General features: G+C 49.9%; 1 long non-coding RNA gene across 1 annotated transcript; it reads right to left on the minus strand.

The window, feature by feature from the left end:
* Positions 1–4,114: 4,114 nt before the first annotated feature.
* Positions 4,115–12,197, minus strand: LOC137749978 (uncharacterized). The gene is made up of 4 exons (XR_011070337.1): positions 12,074–12,197; positions 11,513–11,631; positions 6,864–6,986; positions 4,115–5,406 (listed from the first exon to the last, which is right to left on the minus strand). It is a non-coding gene; the product is annotated as an uncharacterized lncRNA (long non-coding RNA).
* Between the last annotated feature and the right edge of the window lie 5,072 nt (positions 12,198–17,269).

Consider the following 17,269-nt stretch of genomic DNA (forward strand, 5'->3'; position numbering starts at 1 on the left):
GGGTGGAGCCAGTGTTCTCAGCGGACTTGGAGACCACCGACACCAGGGGCTCGCATGTGAGGAGTCGGGGTAGGGGTCAGGCATCCCAAGAAGACGAAGGAGTGATGGTGAAGCTTCAGGGTAAAAGGTTTCTCTGCGCACCCGTCTCGCTTACTGCCTGACACACTCGGGTAAAGCCAGGAGCTGCTCAAAACCGTGGGCCCCAGAACAACACCCTGCGGGCGAGGCATGCTGTGGGGACCTGCGGGTGCCCCGTCACAGACGGTGAGTGGCCCGTCTGGACGCCTGAAGCTGATGGACGGACAGGCTGGAGGAGAGCGCAAGGGGGCTGCGGGGAGGCCGGCCCCGCCTCCTGGTGCCCTTGCGTGGGTCCCCAACTGTTGGCTGCAGACCACCCTTGGCCGACTGCTGGCGGCCCGGCTGGGAAGAGCCAGCGTCCTCTCGAGAGGTGGCTTCCATCCCTGCCTCACCCCCACCCCCTTCCTCCGTGTTGCCTGCTCTCTTGGGGTCCTGATCCATCCACCCACTTCCCACCAGCGGCTCAAGTCTCCCTCACTGTCCCCGAAGGGGAGGAAGAGTCCTGACACACCTGAGGGCCATGGGAGTTGATTTAAAAACCGCCAGAGAAGCAGCATGTACAGAGAGGAAGGGTCCTGGTGTGCGTCTCTGGAGGGGCGGTGGTTTCAGCATCCCTCGCGCCACCAAGGCTCCACCTGCTCACACGGCTGTGAGTGTGTCCTGGGCCCGAGGACGGCCTACGACCTCCCTGGGATCTGTCATCTGAGAGCCTGGCCATCCTCCCCCGGGCCTCTAGCAAGCACACCGCTGACCTTTGCCCAAGGGAGCGGGGCCAGGTGGCAAAGCAGGCCTTGGAGATGATTAGAATATCACTTCCTACAGCCAGTAACCCCACAGGCAGGGGCTGGAAAAGGGGTGCCTGGGTGGGGTGAGCTGGCTTCCCCAGGAAGGGCCCTGGGCTGGTCCTGGTACAGTCCTGGCCCCCAGACTGGATAATGCTGTTCTGAGTATGAGACCCGAAGGGCTCGGCCCGCCCACCACAGGCTGTCTCTGTGTCCACAGCTCTCGGGAAGCCTGAGTACTCACCGAGGGTGCCTGGAAGGTCGGCGCCGAAGGTCAGCGTGTCTCGGTTGCCTGGCCCCGCAAGTGCAGGCCAGCCTTGGGGGCTCAGCTTATATCCGGGCCCAGGGGCAAGTCAGTCCCCAGATCCTGAATGGACTGCATTGTGATGTCACACCCTGGGGCGGCCCACACACAGCCTGCTGTCCCTGCTGGTGTCAGGGGACACCCCCCACCAAGAACTGAACCTCTCTGGGTGCTGTTCTGGGCCAGCACTGCTGGAGAGGCAGTAAGGTGTCTGTCCTGCAAGCCTGGGAGCAGCTTTGAAACCCCCCGATGCTGGGGGTCCCTGCCCCTGCCTGGCCGGGGTCAGCGCAGTTAAAACAAACCCATCTTTTATACAGCTTTTCTTCACAAACTGACTTCCGGGGGTACCTCCAACCCTCTGGGTTCAAACAACCCGCTCTGTTGAGGATCTGTCCCTTGCGGGTGCCAAGTAATGCTGGCGAGGCACGGCTAATGCTGTCTGTGCCCTGGCTGCCTGCAGCCTCCTGGCTCCACCCCTTCGGTGCACTAGGGAGCTGACAGAGTTGCCAGCACCTGTGTCTCTTTGCTGGGTGGCTTTTTCCAGCTGCTGGAGCCCACCCTGCCTGGAGGCGGTGCAGCTGCAAGGTCAGGGGTTAAAGTCTCCCCACCTGGTCGCCCTCCTGCTCAGGTGTGGTCATTTGGAGGAGGGCTCTGTACCATCTCCCAGAGGTCCCCTGGGACCGAGCCTCAGTTGCCCGCAGTGGTCACCGCCTTGGTTACACATCCTGTCTTGCTGCCTCTCTCCTGACTCACTTCCCCCCTCCGCTACCAGAATTTCCTGGGATCAGCCCCCAAGTAAAGGACTTTCCCTTGAATCCTCTTTTCAGGGTCTGCTTTGAGGGGAACCCAAACTAGGACATGGTGAATAAGGAATGGTTTTTGTCCTTGATAAGTTCACATTTAGAGAAGGAAAGACAAAGTGGCTTAGTAAAATCGGGAGTTTCTGGGAATTGCTGGTGAGTGTCGGGTCTCAGGGCAGAGGTGTTCTGCTGGTGACTCTTTGGAGTGTCATCAAGGACACCTTGAGGAAACGCAGGAGCTCAGCTGACACTCTCAGGAGGAGGCCAGCGGGAAGAAGGGGCCTCGGCAAGCTGGCCCCAAGGCCTTTTCTTCCACGCTGGAGGCCTGAATGTGGTACCCACAGGGGACTGATTTGCCATGCAAATTCCTCCTGGTTTCCACCTCCCTGGACGATTCTTCCTGAAATAAGAATTTGGAGGGGGACCAGACACCGTATAAAATATGGCTCTTATTAGGTTTGGGCGGCTGTGGGATGGTTGGAGAGGGGTTGATAAGGGTCTCTGCTGGCCGATGGGATGAATATGCTTTCCAGGGTGCCCAGCCTCACGCCTGGACTAGGCAGGATCAACCCACTGCTTTGCAGGGGGCCATAGCCCCCCACTCTTTCCACACGCACCTCTCCATCATCACCAGTTCTCCCGAGGCCCCCAACAAACACCCAGCCCAGATGAAAACACTGGGCATGGCATCAAAATACCCTTCAAGGCAAGTTCCCACCCCCTTCAGTCGGACGCTTCACGTACAGAAATTCTGGAACTGCTACTGTGGGGCCCAAGGCTGCTTGGCTGGGCACCTGCATAGATCATTCTTAGGGGACAAGGCACCTGAGTTCTTCTTGCCCCACATTTCAACATGGCTGGTGGGAGAACGAAGCCCATTGTACTGGAGCCTGGTGTCAATAACAGCATCACCCAGGACTCAAAACGTATTTGGCTGCAAAGCCATCATTAGCTCTGCCTCTCGACAAAAGGCTCACATTCATGAAAGGGGTCCCCTTCCAAGACCCCAGCACAGAACTGAGATGGGAACAGGGGCTCAGCTTGTGCCTTTGAAGACAGTGGTCTCAATGTTCACCTCATATTTTACCCTCCCGAAGCCACAAAAATGCCTTGGACCTAATCATTTTATTCTGTCATTAATTTAAAGGAAATAATCTAAAATATGGGGGAAATCTATACACTCACATGTGAATTTCAGTGTTATTTAGAAATGTGGGAAATTGGAAATCATATAAATGTCTAATAGAGGAATGATTAAATAAATTGTATAGAATTCCCTCATTGGACTATTAGAAGCCATTAATATAGTGGTCATGAAGACTACAAGGTAACAGAGAAGAATGGTAATATTAAGTATAAATTTTAAAAGCAATGAATACAAAGAATTATAACTATGAAAACACATGTCTGTGAAACAATGCTCAACATCATTAGTGATCAGGGAAATGCAAATTAAAACCACCACACACTCACAAGGATAGCTAAAATCAAAAAAAGGAGCAAAATGGGACTTCCCTGGTGGCGCAGTGGTTAAGAATCCGCCTGCCAATGCAGGGGACACGGGTTTGATCCCTGGTCTGGGAAGATCTCATATGCTTCGGAGCAAATGCACCCTTATGCCACAACTACTGAGCCCGCGAGCCACAGCTACCGAGCCCACGCGCCCAGAGCCCATGCTCTGCAACAAGAGAAGCCACCGCAATGAGGAGCCCACGCACTGCAATGAAGGGTAGCCCCCGCTCACCGCAACTAGAGAAAGCGCGCGTGCAGCAACAAAGACCCAACGCAGCCAAAAATAAATAAATAAATAAAATTTAAAAAACTCTTTAAAAAAAAAAAGCAGCAATACTAAGTGTTGACGAGGATGTGGAGCAATTGAATTCTGTACATTGTAAATGCTACATCACTTTGGAAAATTGTTTGGTAGTTTTCCATAGAGTGAGACCCACCCTATGACCCAGTAATTCCACTTCCAGGTGTTTACCAAAGATGAATGAAAACATCACAAAAAGACTGGTACAGGAATTTCATAGTTGCTTTATTCACAATATCCCCAAACCAGAAACCAGAAACAACCCAAATGTCCATTAACAGGTGACTGAATAAACAAATTCTTGTATATTCTTAGAATAGAATGTTAATCAGATATAAAAAGGAATAAACCACTGGTACATACAAGCTAACATGATAAACCTCAAAAATACCTTGAGCAACAGAGGCCAGAGACAAAAGAGTACCCACTTGATTGCGTTTATGTGAAGTTTTGGAACAGGCAAAACTAGTCCAAGGCTACAGACGTGAGTCAACGATTGCCTGAAGGAAGGGCCTGGGGCGCATGGGGTAAAGTGACGAGGGATCTTTGGGGGAAAAGAAAATGTTCTAATCTTTAGTATAGTGGTGGTTACTCGGGTGCATACATTTGTCAAAACTTGTCAACCCTCACACTTAAAATGTGTGAATTTTAAAGCATGTAAATTATACTGCAATAAAGGTGAGAATGTGTGTGTGTTTGTACTTGCGGTGTGTGTATATATGATGTGTATTACATATATATATGTTCAGATACATATATATATGTATGTATGTATAAATACACACACACACACACACACACATATTACTTCCCTGGGGAAAAAAACAGATGGAACTACACTAGAATGTGAAAAGCAGTTGTGTTTCATGAATGGGATTATAGATGATCTTTTTTCTCTTCTCAGATTTGCCAAAATTTTACCTGTATGATCTTTTTTTTTTTTTTAAAGATTTATTTTATTATTGATTGATTGATTGATTGATTGCTATGTTGGGTCTTTGTTTCTGTGCTAGGGCTTTCTCTAGTTGCGGCAAGCGGGGGCCACTCTTCATCGCGGTGCGTGGGCCTCTCACTATCGTGGCCTCTCTTGTTGCGGAGCACAGGCTCCAGACGCGCAGGCTCAGTAATTGTGGCTCACGGGCCTAGTTGCTCCGCGGCATGTGGGATCTTCCCAGACCAGGGCTCGAACCCGTGTCCCCTGCATTAGCAGGCAGATTCTCAACCACTGCGCCACCAGGGAAGCCCGATCTTATTTTTTATACGATAGAATAATAAACGTTCATTTTTAAAAAATTCTGCAGCCACTGGAGGCAAGCACTTATGGTGGTCGACGACTCACCAGGTTTTTTTTTTTTTTTTTTTAAACTCATTTGCCTTTTTTTTGGTTTTTTAAAAAATTAATTAATTAATTTTTGGCTGTGTTGGGTCTTCGTTTCTGTGCAGGGGCTTTCTCTAGTTGCGGCAAGCGGGGGCCACTCTTCATCGCGGTGCGTGGGCCTCTCACTGTCGTGGCCTCTCTTGTTGCGGAGCACAGGCTCCAGATGCACAGGCTCAGTAGTTGTGGCTCACGGGCCTAGTTGCTCCGCGGCATGTGGGATCTTCCCAGACCAGGGCTTGAACCCGTGTCCCCTGCATTAACAGGCAGATTCTCAACCACTGCACCACCAGAGAAGCCCCTCACCAGGTTTTAATTGCATGTTTGTGTCATGAAGTCCTGTGATTTTTTCCCTGTATGCCCACCAATCTAAGTCTTCAAACCAGGCGCAAATCTCACAGCCCCTACCAAATCATCCATAATGCCTTTGCTGGAAGCAAATACTGTTATCATCCACCATCTTTTCTTATATTGTTTCTCTTTAACCACATCATGTGCTCACCAAGGGCTGAAATAATATTTTTATTCTTTGGGTTTCCAATAGCCCCAGCACAGAAAAAAACACACAGAAATTTGGAGAAAATAGACCTGAGCTGGCACAGGGTCACTATGTACAGTGGCACAGGCCGTGCACTGCACAAACTCCAAGCAATGATACAAATATCTTCCCCTGCCACGTGGATGGAGCCCTCTGGAGTTGTGCAAACAGACTCCTTGGTCAGAGTCCTGTCCCATCACTTCCTAGTTTTGTGACCTTGAGGAAGTTACCTCCTGAGTCTCAGTTTCTTCATCTATTGGGTAAGGAATATCGTTAAGGAAAATGATTGAATTGAGATAGTGTGTGTTCAAAGCCCTCTGCAAACTGTAACGCACTCTACAATGTTAGATGTGATGATACCTGTAATATACCTGGTCTCTGCCTTTCTTTATGCCTTGCTCATTACCACCCCTTCCTCATCAGCTTCCACTCAGTTCCCTGAAATTGTCAAACAACGTTTCCCCCTCAGGGCCTTTGCACGTGTTGTTCCCACTGCCTAGAAGACTGTTGTGCCCACATCTTGCCTCCGCTGGATCCTTCAGGTGATGCAGATTTCAGCAACAACGTCACTGGAGGCTTCTCCTGAGCGTCCTGAGATAGCCTCCTCCCCACTACCATGTTCTACCTCATCATCTGGTGTTATTAGTACCTGAAGTTATTTTGTTTGTTAAGTGCTGATTGTCCACCTCCCATCCCAAACCTCCTTGGGTAGAGGGTCTCTGTCTGTTTTGTTCACTGCTATGTCTCCAGCCACTGGAGCAAAGTTGGTGCTCAAAAATCATGTACTGAGAGTGAACAGATACTTATTGATAACTAGGCAACATGTTGTATTTATTCAGTCTGCCAACTGTTTTCCAAAAACCAGAGACTGTGAAGCAAACACGGCTTTCTCCTCCTCTGCTGAGACCGGGCACCCACCCCAGTGGCTGGAGGAATCTGCCCGAGACGTGCTGGCGGCCACAGTCTGAACGTTTGCCGGGGAAGGCTCTACGTCAGCCCGTGTGGTGAGGACCAGGGAATAAGGAGGGCATTGTGCTGCTGTTTCTGAGAACAGCTCGGGGAAGGGGGGGAAGCACCTCCCTCAACCGGGCGCACCTCTCCAGCCAGGTGCTTTGTTCCTCTCCCCTTTCTCTTCCCGACTGTGAGCAAGGAAATCAGGTCAGCCAGCCTTACCTTTGTTCCTCGTAGCTCTCAATGTGGGGTTTCTTTAAAGTTCTGGTGTTGGCATGAGCCCTGCCAAGGCCACGGTGGAATTTTCTAATCCATGCCAAAGATGGAGCTCATTAATTTTCCTGCCTGAAAGAAAGAAAACACTTCTTTAGGAATGGGCGTGTTTCTCTTTCTGCTGGAGGAGAGTGAGGCCTCTCTGCAAGGAAGATGAATCTAGGTTTGTAGGTGGGTCATTCAGGGAATGACACCAGCGCACCGACAGCGCTCACAGACCGGCCAGGCCCTGGAGTTGTCCACACCAGCGGCTGCCCGCTGCCATGGGCTGAGGGCCGGGCAGGGCCTGGGAGACTTGGGCAGAGACCGAGGGGTCACTCCTGAGGTCAGACGAGCCATCCTCACTGCCTGGACCTGACACTACCAGGTAAATTGCCAGGATCTTTTTACACAGTAGTAAATAATTTAAAACTTTATATTATATTATACACATCTTAAATATATATTATATTGTAATGTTAAATATTTAATATATATTAAAACAAACTGTATTTATTAATAGAAAATAGTGTAGAAGGGAAAAAGTAAAAAGTGTCACATGACAGGGGTTGGGAATTCAGGTGATTTTCCACGTTTTTCTTGATAGCTTTTCCTGTATTATCTGCATTATGTATTCATATACATTACTCTCGTGTCATAAAAATGACAATAAAATTATTTCCATTTTTAGAAAAACTGCCTTTGTGGATATATTGTGGAGAAGAATGCAAAAATCACATGGATCTTTAATATAAACCTTAATGCCCTCCTGGTACAGATGGTTTAGAGGCTGGAGCCCCATCCTCAATGGCTGCCTTCACCCTCCCCTGCCTTTAGAGGCATTGCATGGTAAGCCAGTAATACTTTAGTGTGAATTAGTCAGAGTTCATCTCCCCCCACCCAACACACACATGCACACAGACACACACACCCAACAGGTGGCACCCAGAATTCTGTGAGAGTCTATGGTCTCACAATGGAAGAAGGAATAAAAGTTGCCTAAATTAAACCAGCTAACTAAATTCTGCCCAGGCCTGGATATTTCTGACTGCAGTGGCCAGCAGCAATCTAAAGAAGGTGTCAATGGGGCCACAGGCTATGTTCTCATCCCACCAAATCTAATTTGTCTACAGCGCATGTTCAGATTGGAGGCTGGACGCTTGTGCCGAACTGAGACAGTCTGCTTGATCTGTTAGCTGGTTGAAGGGGCTGCCAGGCCAAAGGCAGAGAGCTGAGCTCAATCGCCCTTGCAGGCCCTTTCTGGATTTTATTTTCTTTTTTGCTTCTGGTTTAAAGACGTGGAAAAAAGGTTTAAAGAGCTGCAGTTTGGAGAAAAGAACCCAGAGGAGGGGACAGAATAATGATTTTTAAGTGCCAGGCACTTAATCAACTGAGACGCACTCTGTGAACATTGAACGGACATTGCATGGGGGTGCCTTATCTGTGCCCTAAAGCCAAGAAGAATAAGACTTTAAGAAAGAAGTACGAAGGAGGTAGGAGGGATTTAAGATAGACACAACAAAGGACTTCCCCAAAGCTAAAAGCATCTCATTGCAGAACCAGAAATCACAGTGGATTCAGAAGGAAAAACGTACAACTCAGGCCTTTTATAAGTTTTAACATTGGTTGAAGAGTTCTAATTCCTGTTCACAGAATCTGCCAGCAAACTCTAGTGCCCGGTTGTGTTGGGGCAGCTTCTACATGGAGCCAGTGATGGGGGAAAAATGTGTTCAGAGATTTTGTGGAGGAAGCAGTTCTGAGAGCTCTTCAAGGGCAGAGAGAAACCAAGTTCGATGCAGCTCTGCACCACAACAAGTGGGGGCCTGGCGAACGTAGTGCCCGATTCCGGGATGAATGAGCAAAGGCAGTCTTTGAGAGCTGGGGCAGGAGGGGACGGCAAGAGGCTGGGGAGAGCGTGCTTTGGGCCGAGGCACCGCATGGGCACGGGCGGGAATGTGTAAAGCTTGGCGAATGTCCGGGGGACCAGGCGACGGGAGTCCACACAAGTCAGGCAGAGAAACAAAGATTTGACGTAGATGGGACCATCTGAGGCTCCTGAAGGGGGGACAAGACAAGATGAAAGCACCGGTTTTGGAAGGTTGAGCTTGCTAAAAGCGAGTGGATGGATTGGAAAGAGCGAGAGAAGAAAGACAGTTGGGTCTTTCACAGCTCTGTACACCACTTCACTCTATTTACACTGGAGCATTTACCACAAGCTGAACGTTAGGCTGATGAATTATTGATTGCCTGTGCCCATTCCTACTACACCACAAGCTCCCTGAGCACAGGGTCCTGTTTTTGTTGTTCTCCACTGAGTTCTTAGCACCTAGCATAGACCCTAGTGTGTAGCAGGGCTCCAGATACATTCATCGAATGAATGAATAAAGTAAATCGGGCAGGAGGGACAAAGTTCGGGAGTCCTGAGTTCTTCATTGCTGGTAATCTTTAAAAAGAGTCAAGACGTCTAACTAGCTAGACTAGTTAAGGAGGCTTTCTGCTCAGGGAAAGCCTTTTAACTTGACGGCCCTCAGATTTTGAATCTGAATGTTCAGTGTGAGGCATCTAACCAAGCCAGGCTGACCACATTCAGTTCAATTAAAATATTTCTGACAGCTTACCAAGTGCTCACTGTTATCTGAGGAGCAGGCTGAAGGGGAAACACATGGAGTCCTGGAAGGACAGTAGAAAGGAGAAAGGTTTCATTAACTCATGTAGGGTCTGTTATACCTGCTCATTTCCCCACTGTTTTTTTCCATGGCAAAAGCAGAGGGTTGTATCATGGAAAGATACCATTTTTGGAGTCTCTAGACTTATTTAACTTTGTCATTTATAAGTGTGGGGTCTTCAGCAAGCTACTGCACTTCTCTGAACACCAGCTGCCTCACCTGTAAACTGAGGTAATGATAATAATACTTCCCTCCCACGGTTCTAGTAAGGATCATTTGCAAAGCACTTTAGGAATAGGAAAGTACCAGGCAAACATCATCCATCTATTTTTTTTCCCCATATTTTCTTTGGGGACCCAGCCAGCCCCAGGTCAGTCCTCAATTTTGCAAAATCTCCTATCTCTAAGCTCACTTCCAACATCACCCACACAATAAACCAAACATTTTTGGCCAAGGTATATTTTACTAACACTAGCAACCATAGAAATTTGTAATTTGGGATCACTGTTACATCTATTTTCTTGTGTAAGTTTTATTTTTCTTTTGATGGTTAGTATAATCTATCTACAGAGATTTTTCTTTAAGTGTATAACAACATAACTCTGATTTCGAGTAACACTGCTGCAGAACTTAAATCGTCTGGGATGTCATAGGTCCCCTGCTCTAGATTTTGCAAAAGTATAAGATAAATGTGCTGACTGTGGAGTGGAAGGATCTGCATTCTGTTTCAAAGCTTTTAAACCCTAAATTTGTGTTTATAGAAGCTCAGAGGGCCCTACATTCATTCGTTTGTTCATTCGTTGAAGAAATATTTATCAGTTTTGGATCAGCCCAGTTGGTGCCCTGTTCACATCCCCTCTGCCATTCCTGGGCATCTCCACAGCCGCTGACTGCAAACACCAGCACCCTTCCTCAGGTCTTTCTCTGGGGTGTGGGCTGGAAATGCCAGGAGCAGTCTTCAACCAGTGATGGGTAGGTGTTGGTGAGTAAGTACTCTGGCTTCCTCGGTTCTCAGGGTGGTACCTCTGAGGCATACACTCCCGTGTCCCAGGGTTCCTCAGCAGGATTAAGCTTCAACTGCTCACGGTGGAAACTTGCTGGTGATGCACTGTTTACTGGTTGTCTTCCTTCCCTGGCTCACTTCTTCACTCCCTTCCTGGTGACTCCTGAGATCACCTTCCATATAAAATGCTTTCACTCAAATCTTTTTCTCAAGGTCTTCCTCTGAGGAGAGCCAACCTAAGGTGAGTTTTTATCAGAATCAAGGCATTGGGTAGGTCTTCAGGGAACAGAATGATGCATCAGTTCCAGCCACTGCCCCCAATGAGTCCACAGCTCAGACATGGCATGAGATGTGTGCAGAAATGTCAACATGATCGTGAACAGGATTTCATTTTCTAACATTTTCAAATCCTGTTGAGTCTCTTTCACACACACACACACACACACACACACACACACACTCACACACACACACTCACCCTCCACTCCAGTCCAGGTGACTATTATATTCAGTGCTGTGAAGGAACCAGCCACCTCATAAGAGCTGATTGTTGCATTTTCAGGAATTTTTCAAGCAGTTCATTAAACACAGCCATTATTAAACATTTTATGATATAAACTTACAATGACACAGATTATAGTAAAAAAAAGTAATAAATACTCATCCTCATCACTTCCTAATTATTTGACTACATTTTACTATTATATCTGCCTTTGAGATTATTCATGAGGTCATCTGTACGGTTTATAATGGTATGTTACCGTGAATTTCTTCCCATCTTTGTGTTTGGTGACTTGAAATCAGCTCCGATGGGAGTATTCACACCCCAGAAATTGGCAAATGCTGCAAATTAGGAATGCTCCCCTGCCCCCCACCTCCAGTAGCCAATAGTTAAATATTTACCAGCACATCAACCATATTTTGCCTGGAATCTTACAAAAGCCTCCTACCTGGTCCTGGGATCCTCCATTCCACATCTTAACGATTCTGCCCACCACTGCTAAGGTGATCTTTTGGGATTGACATGTATACACTGATGTGTATAAAACTGATGACTAATAAGAACCTGCTGTATAAAAAAATAAATTAAATAAAATTTAAAAATTAAAAAAAAAATGCAGATCAGACGGCACTACTCTCCCACTTAAGGCTCCCGCTACCCTGGCTTCAGATACATCCTAAGGCCCCTCTCCTGTCTGCACCTTCCTGCCTCATGGCCTTTGCCTTCTCTCCCTTCCTCCTTGAGCTCCAGTCACACAGCCCTCCTTCTGTTCCCTGAACCAGCTGCTAAGCTCCTCCCCACCCCAGGGCTTTTTCACTTATTCTTCCTTCTTTTCACAAGATCAGCTTCTTCTCGTCCTTTAAGTGTCAGCTCAACCATCACCTCCCCAGAGGGGTTTTCTCTGACCGGCCTCTTACATCCTCTGCACCCCCCATTCCCAAAGCCCGCCCCTCTCCTTCACAGGAGCCTCTTCTCGCTCCTTGTAGCCTTTGGCACCATTTTGACTCACCTTGCTTATTTATTGGTTGACTTGGCTACCGTCTTTTCCCCACTAGAATGTGAACTCCACGAAAGGAACCCTCTGCCTTGTTCAAGGCTGTCTCCTCACCTCCTAGAACAGTGACTGACATGTGATAGGTCCTGAGTTGGATTCATCTGTTGGATGAATGGATGCACGTTGCTTCTACCTGCCCCCGCCCCCCGCCCCCCCCCCCAGCTCCATTCACTTCTCAGCCCTCCACAACTCAGTGGCCAACTTTTCACCCACCCCTTCCTCTAAAACTGTCCTGCAGGTCCCTTTTGATTCCTGAGTTGCCACGTTTAACACACATTTCAGTCTTCATCTTGCTGAATTTCCAGTCTGCATTTAATCCTTCTTTACTTCTTGAAACTCTTTCCCTTCCATGTGTATTTCTGCTTGTTTTTTTTTTTTTTGCTTCAACCATCGCCATGAGAAGTGAATGCCCTCTCTAGTTTCTGATTCCCAAAGAAAGGAATGAGCCTTGTGGAGCAGCACTGAGATGCTCCAGTCAAGCCCAGACTAGAAGTGAACCCCCAGCCCACCCATGCGTGACTTATGCGTGAGCCAGCCAAGATCAGCCAAGCTTCAGCTGCCATAGATGTGTGAGCTCTAATAGGAAACCAGAATTGTGATAAGCCACTGAGTTTTGGAGTGATGTATTATGCAGCAAAAGCAGATTGATACAGACTCTTTTGTGGGTTTTCCTTTCTCTGTGCAGGACTCAAGCTCTGGTTTCTCCTGTTCCCATCCACGTGCAGCTCCCAGCTTCACGTGCTGGGTGTGATCATCTCTGTCCTTAAGGTTTGAACCTTCTCTCGTGCTCAAGTTTCCAACTGTAATAGCCACACTGGCCTCCACCCCTGAGCTTCAGACCCAATGAAACACTATCTCCCCCTGGACTTCCCCAAGACTCCTCAAATTCAACATGTCAAGACAACAGGCAACATCCTCCCCGCTTCCTTTCCCCCACCTATTCATTCTCCTGCGTGTCCTGCCCCTGCAGTGACACCACCATGCTCCCTGTCATTCGGGCCAAGAACAGGGGCTCACAGGTGCCTCCTCCCTGTCCCTCACTCCCGTGGTCATGAAGCCTCACCTACTTCACCTCCTAAACACCCTCATGAAGGACCCTTACACCTCCCAACGCTGCCACTGCCCTGTTCAAGCCCTCACCACCAGAACTATTGCAATGGCCTCCAACCCAGTGGGTCCCCAACCCAGCTGAGCATCACAGTCAGCTGAAAAAGGGGCCCACGGGGGCGACCTTGGCTGTCACTGACCACAAACCCTTCCCTGAACCACCACTGCAACCCACACAGGTACAGCACACCTTCTGGGATCTGGCACCAAATGCAGTGGTTACGCTCATGGACCCTGGCGCCCACCCCCCTCCTCTGACCAGCCCTGTGACAAAGGGCAGGGTACTCAACCTCTCTGTGCCTCCGTTTCCTCATCTCTAAAGTGGAGATAATAACTGTGCCTCCTTTACTGGGTTGTTCTGAGGGTTAAATAATTTTACTTATTTGTAAGGCATCTCCGATAGTGCCTGGCACGTGATAAGACCTAAAAATGTTACGTCCTTTTTTTCACATGATATTTTTCTTCTGCTTGTCATTTATCATCCTTTTTTAGTTGTTGATAAAGTAAAACCTCTTTTCACACTGTATGATATCTTCTCTTTCTGCCTACTCTTTAAAAATAATATTTGCAAGTCAGTAATAGAAAGCAAAGCCCTGTCATGAGTTAATGGGCTGTTCTAGGTAATTACTCTTGTATGTTTAGTTTTTCCCAATAAGAATGCTTTATTTGTTTTTAATATACAACTAAAACCCAAAAAGGACATATCCTTTTTTTTTTCTTGAGTCAGGTTGATTGAAGAATAATTTGCTTACAAACCAATTCGCCCTTTTCAAGAGCGCATAATTTGATCGTGTAACTGTCACTATCACCAAGGTGTGGAGCGTTTACATCACCTCTAAATGGTTCCCTCGTGCCCGTGAGGCTCACCTTTTGAGACTCAGCTCTTCTTACCCTCTCCTTCACCCTTCAAGCTTTGGCAAAACATCACAAATCGGCGGGCCCCTCGTGCACCATGCTACCTAGATTCCAGGCCTCCACCCGCCCTGTTCTCTCACCTTCTGGCCTGGCTAATCCCCCTTCTCTTTCAAGCTTCTGCTCTCACCCCTCTGCTCTCTGCAGTCTGAGCTCGCCTCAGCCTCTCTCTGGCCTGTTTTCATGTGACAGCCCTCACTGGCATGTCATCCAGGGGGCGGCAGGGACCTGATTCCCAGGCTCCAGCCTGTGTCTGGCACTGAGCAGATAGGACCTGGAGGCTGCGCTGGGCGATGGGATCCCTCTCGTGCTGGGTGGCTTGATGGTTACAGGCCTGCGGCAGGGCCAGGGGCTCTGAGCCTGGGGGAAGCCCCTCGCTCCCCCACAGGCACCCCCTGTCCATCTAGTCCTGGGGGTGGTTCCCATTTTTCCCAGACACGCCTTGGGAGAGAGCAAGGCTGAGACACGCTGAGAAGGCGGAGCAGGGCCGAGGGGGGCAGTCTGCAGGCACAGCAGCGGCTGTGAGTCAGGCCGGCTAGGAGGTGGGGGTGGATTGGGGCAGGGGCTGACCTCCTCGTGGAGGCTGGACAAGGGGCAGGGACCGAGCAAAGGCAAAGGCTCAGGCCAGGCCACTCGTCCATACTGATCCCTATGTTGAGTTGAGGCCAAACAAAACGTCAATCATGGGAGGGAGCAGACAGACCCTTTTTTGTAAACACCCTTCACTCGTAGGGAGTTTGTAATCCTATGATTCGTTTAACAACATTTATGGAATGTGCATTTACGGAGCCCCTACTCTGTGCAGGCGTGGGGTCAGTAGAAGATGCTATCGTGGCCCCCAGACGCCCCAGGCACTCAGCCTTCTGCCAAAGGCTTCTTGCTGCAAACAGCTGCTTCTCTCTGCTGGAAGACATTCTCTGACTGACGGAGCATCGGGGTGAGTTAAAGCCCCCCAGAAGTAGCCCTCCACCACGAGGACTGGGAGTCCGGCACCGCAGGTGGGACACCTCTGGGGCGGGCTCCACGCGGTTCCCTAGTGCCCAGCGATGCTGAGCCTTGGCTGCCCGCAGAGGCCACTTGCTTGACATTGTGCTCTTCACCAGCCCCTTCCCATACCACTCTCCTACCAGTGTTTCCCGTGATCATCCCTCAAATGAGTCACTTGCACCCAAACCCTCCTGGTCAGGATCTGCTTCTGGGAAAACCAGTGTGAATAAGATGAAGGAGGTCTGTGCCCACAGCAAGGCCTCCGAGGGCAGTTGGGTCTTTACTAGGCCTGAGTATCACTCTAGGCTGCTTGCCCAGCCTGTAGTGAATTCCGGGCACTCGACAGACACCAATGAATGGATGGATGGGTGTATGGATGGGTGTATGTATGGGTGGATGGATGGGATGGATGGGTGGGTGGGTGGATGGGTGGATGGGATGGATGGGTGGATGGGTGGATGGGATGGATGGGTGGATGGAAGAATGACTCTCCAAAACCCAGAGAGGGGAGCGATTGTCCTAAAAGTGTACATCCATGTTCAGAGAGGCTAACTGGTTTACCCACGGCCAATCAGAACTAGTTGGTAGCATATGCCACCCAGAAGCTGGGATTCTTGACTTTTACGTCAAGCCGGGGCTCACCACTGGAAAAAGACTGAGTGTGGAAAGCTAATCCAGGTTAATTCCCGCGGATTAATCATTAATATGCTAGGGAACTGCTGAGATTAAAAATATGAATGAACGGTTTAATTTCAACCCAGCCCCTCTTTATTCCCTCATGATGGCTTGTATTTCCACATCTAACAACTCGTACAGTACCAGTGACAGAGAGGGAGGGGGTATGCGAGACTGTCCAAGAAACAGCTATTAGGAACAGGATTCTGCAGCCACGGGGGTGGGGGAAGTGGTACAGGGCAGATCAGCCTGCAGCAGCCCTTTTGGCCTCCCAGAAACCTTAATTTCAAAGAAAGTGGCTTTGACTCAAGTTCAAAGAGTTAGCTTTAAGAGACACTGATATAATGGTTAAAAACCAGGCCTAAAATTATCTTAATTGAAAGACTTATTTGGTTATGAAGAGAGAGTGCTGGGTTATATGCGGGTGGTGGAGTAGGGGTCGAGAAGGAAGTCCTGTCATGAAGCACCGTTTGCTCCGTTTTCTGGAAAGTGGGTGAGTTTATGTGGGTCAGACCCTCTCACCCTCCCCATTGTGCAGTAAAATGCCAGAAGGTCAACTGCAGTCATTGCCCTGCTGCCAGTTGAGGTTTGGACGGTGCCTCAGTTGTAACCTCCCTAAAAATGGGTGCAAATGACGTCCACCCTCCATTCCTCTTGCACCGTCTGGCCTTTCCGCCCCAGTTTACTCAAGAAAATTCTTTCTGGTGCTGATTGCAATCTCTTTGAAGATAGTGCCGTGCCCTCTCTGGACTGACCCCCAGCAGAACTTGTCCTCACCTCTAGGGCCCGGAGGGGGCGCTGCTGCGGGGGAAGTCAGTTGGTTTTAAACGAAGCATTTCTCCCTACTGTTCGCATGTTGCGCAACCCTGCTCAGGGTGACACCCACCGCCATCTCAGCTCGGAGGGGCCAGGGGCGCAGGCGCGGCGCCGCCGGGATTCGAACCTTCTCGGCCCGCCGGGCCACAGCCTTCCCGGAATCAGCTCCGGCAAGCAGGGTCGCTGGCCCGGAGTGGGCGGGGCCGGCAGGCGCCCCCTCCCCCATTCGGCCGCGCGTTCCGGCCCCGCCCCGCCACCGCGCAGGGCCGAGAGTCGCGCCGCGCGGCTCCGCCCCCCCCGGCCCCGCCCCCGCGGCTCCCCGCAGCTCCTCCCCTCTCCCATTGGCCGAAGCGAAGACCCGCCTCTCCGCCCAATGGCCGCCGCCGCGGCTCGGCCGCCCGCGCTCTGACTGGTCATCGGCCGGCGGAGTGGCGGGGCACGGGCCAATGGGGAGAGGCGGCTCGATGAATGGCTGGCCCGGGTGGGGAAGGCAGGAGGCGGTGATCCCGGCGGAGGGGGCCGTTTGCCAGCTCCGAGGCAGAAAGTGCCACGACTCCACACGCGCGCACGCAACCAGCGAGCGGCCGGAGCGGACGGCGGACGGGGCGGGTGGCGTCGGGGTCGCGGCGCCTGCAGTTGCTTGGGGGCGGCTTC

This window comes from Eschrichtius robustus, chromosome 16, assembly GCF_028021215.1.
Source record: "Eschrichtius robustus isolate mEscRob2 chromosome 16, mEscRob2.pri, whole genome shotgun sequence".
Classification (NCBI taxonomy): Eukaryota; Metazoa; Chordata; class Mammalia; order Artiodactyla; family Eschrichtiidae; genus Eschrichtius; species Eschrichtius robustus.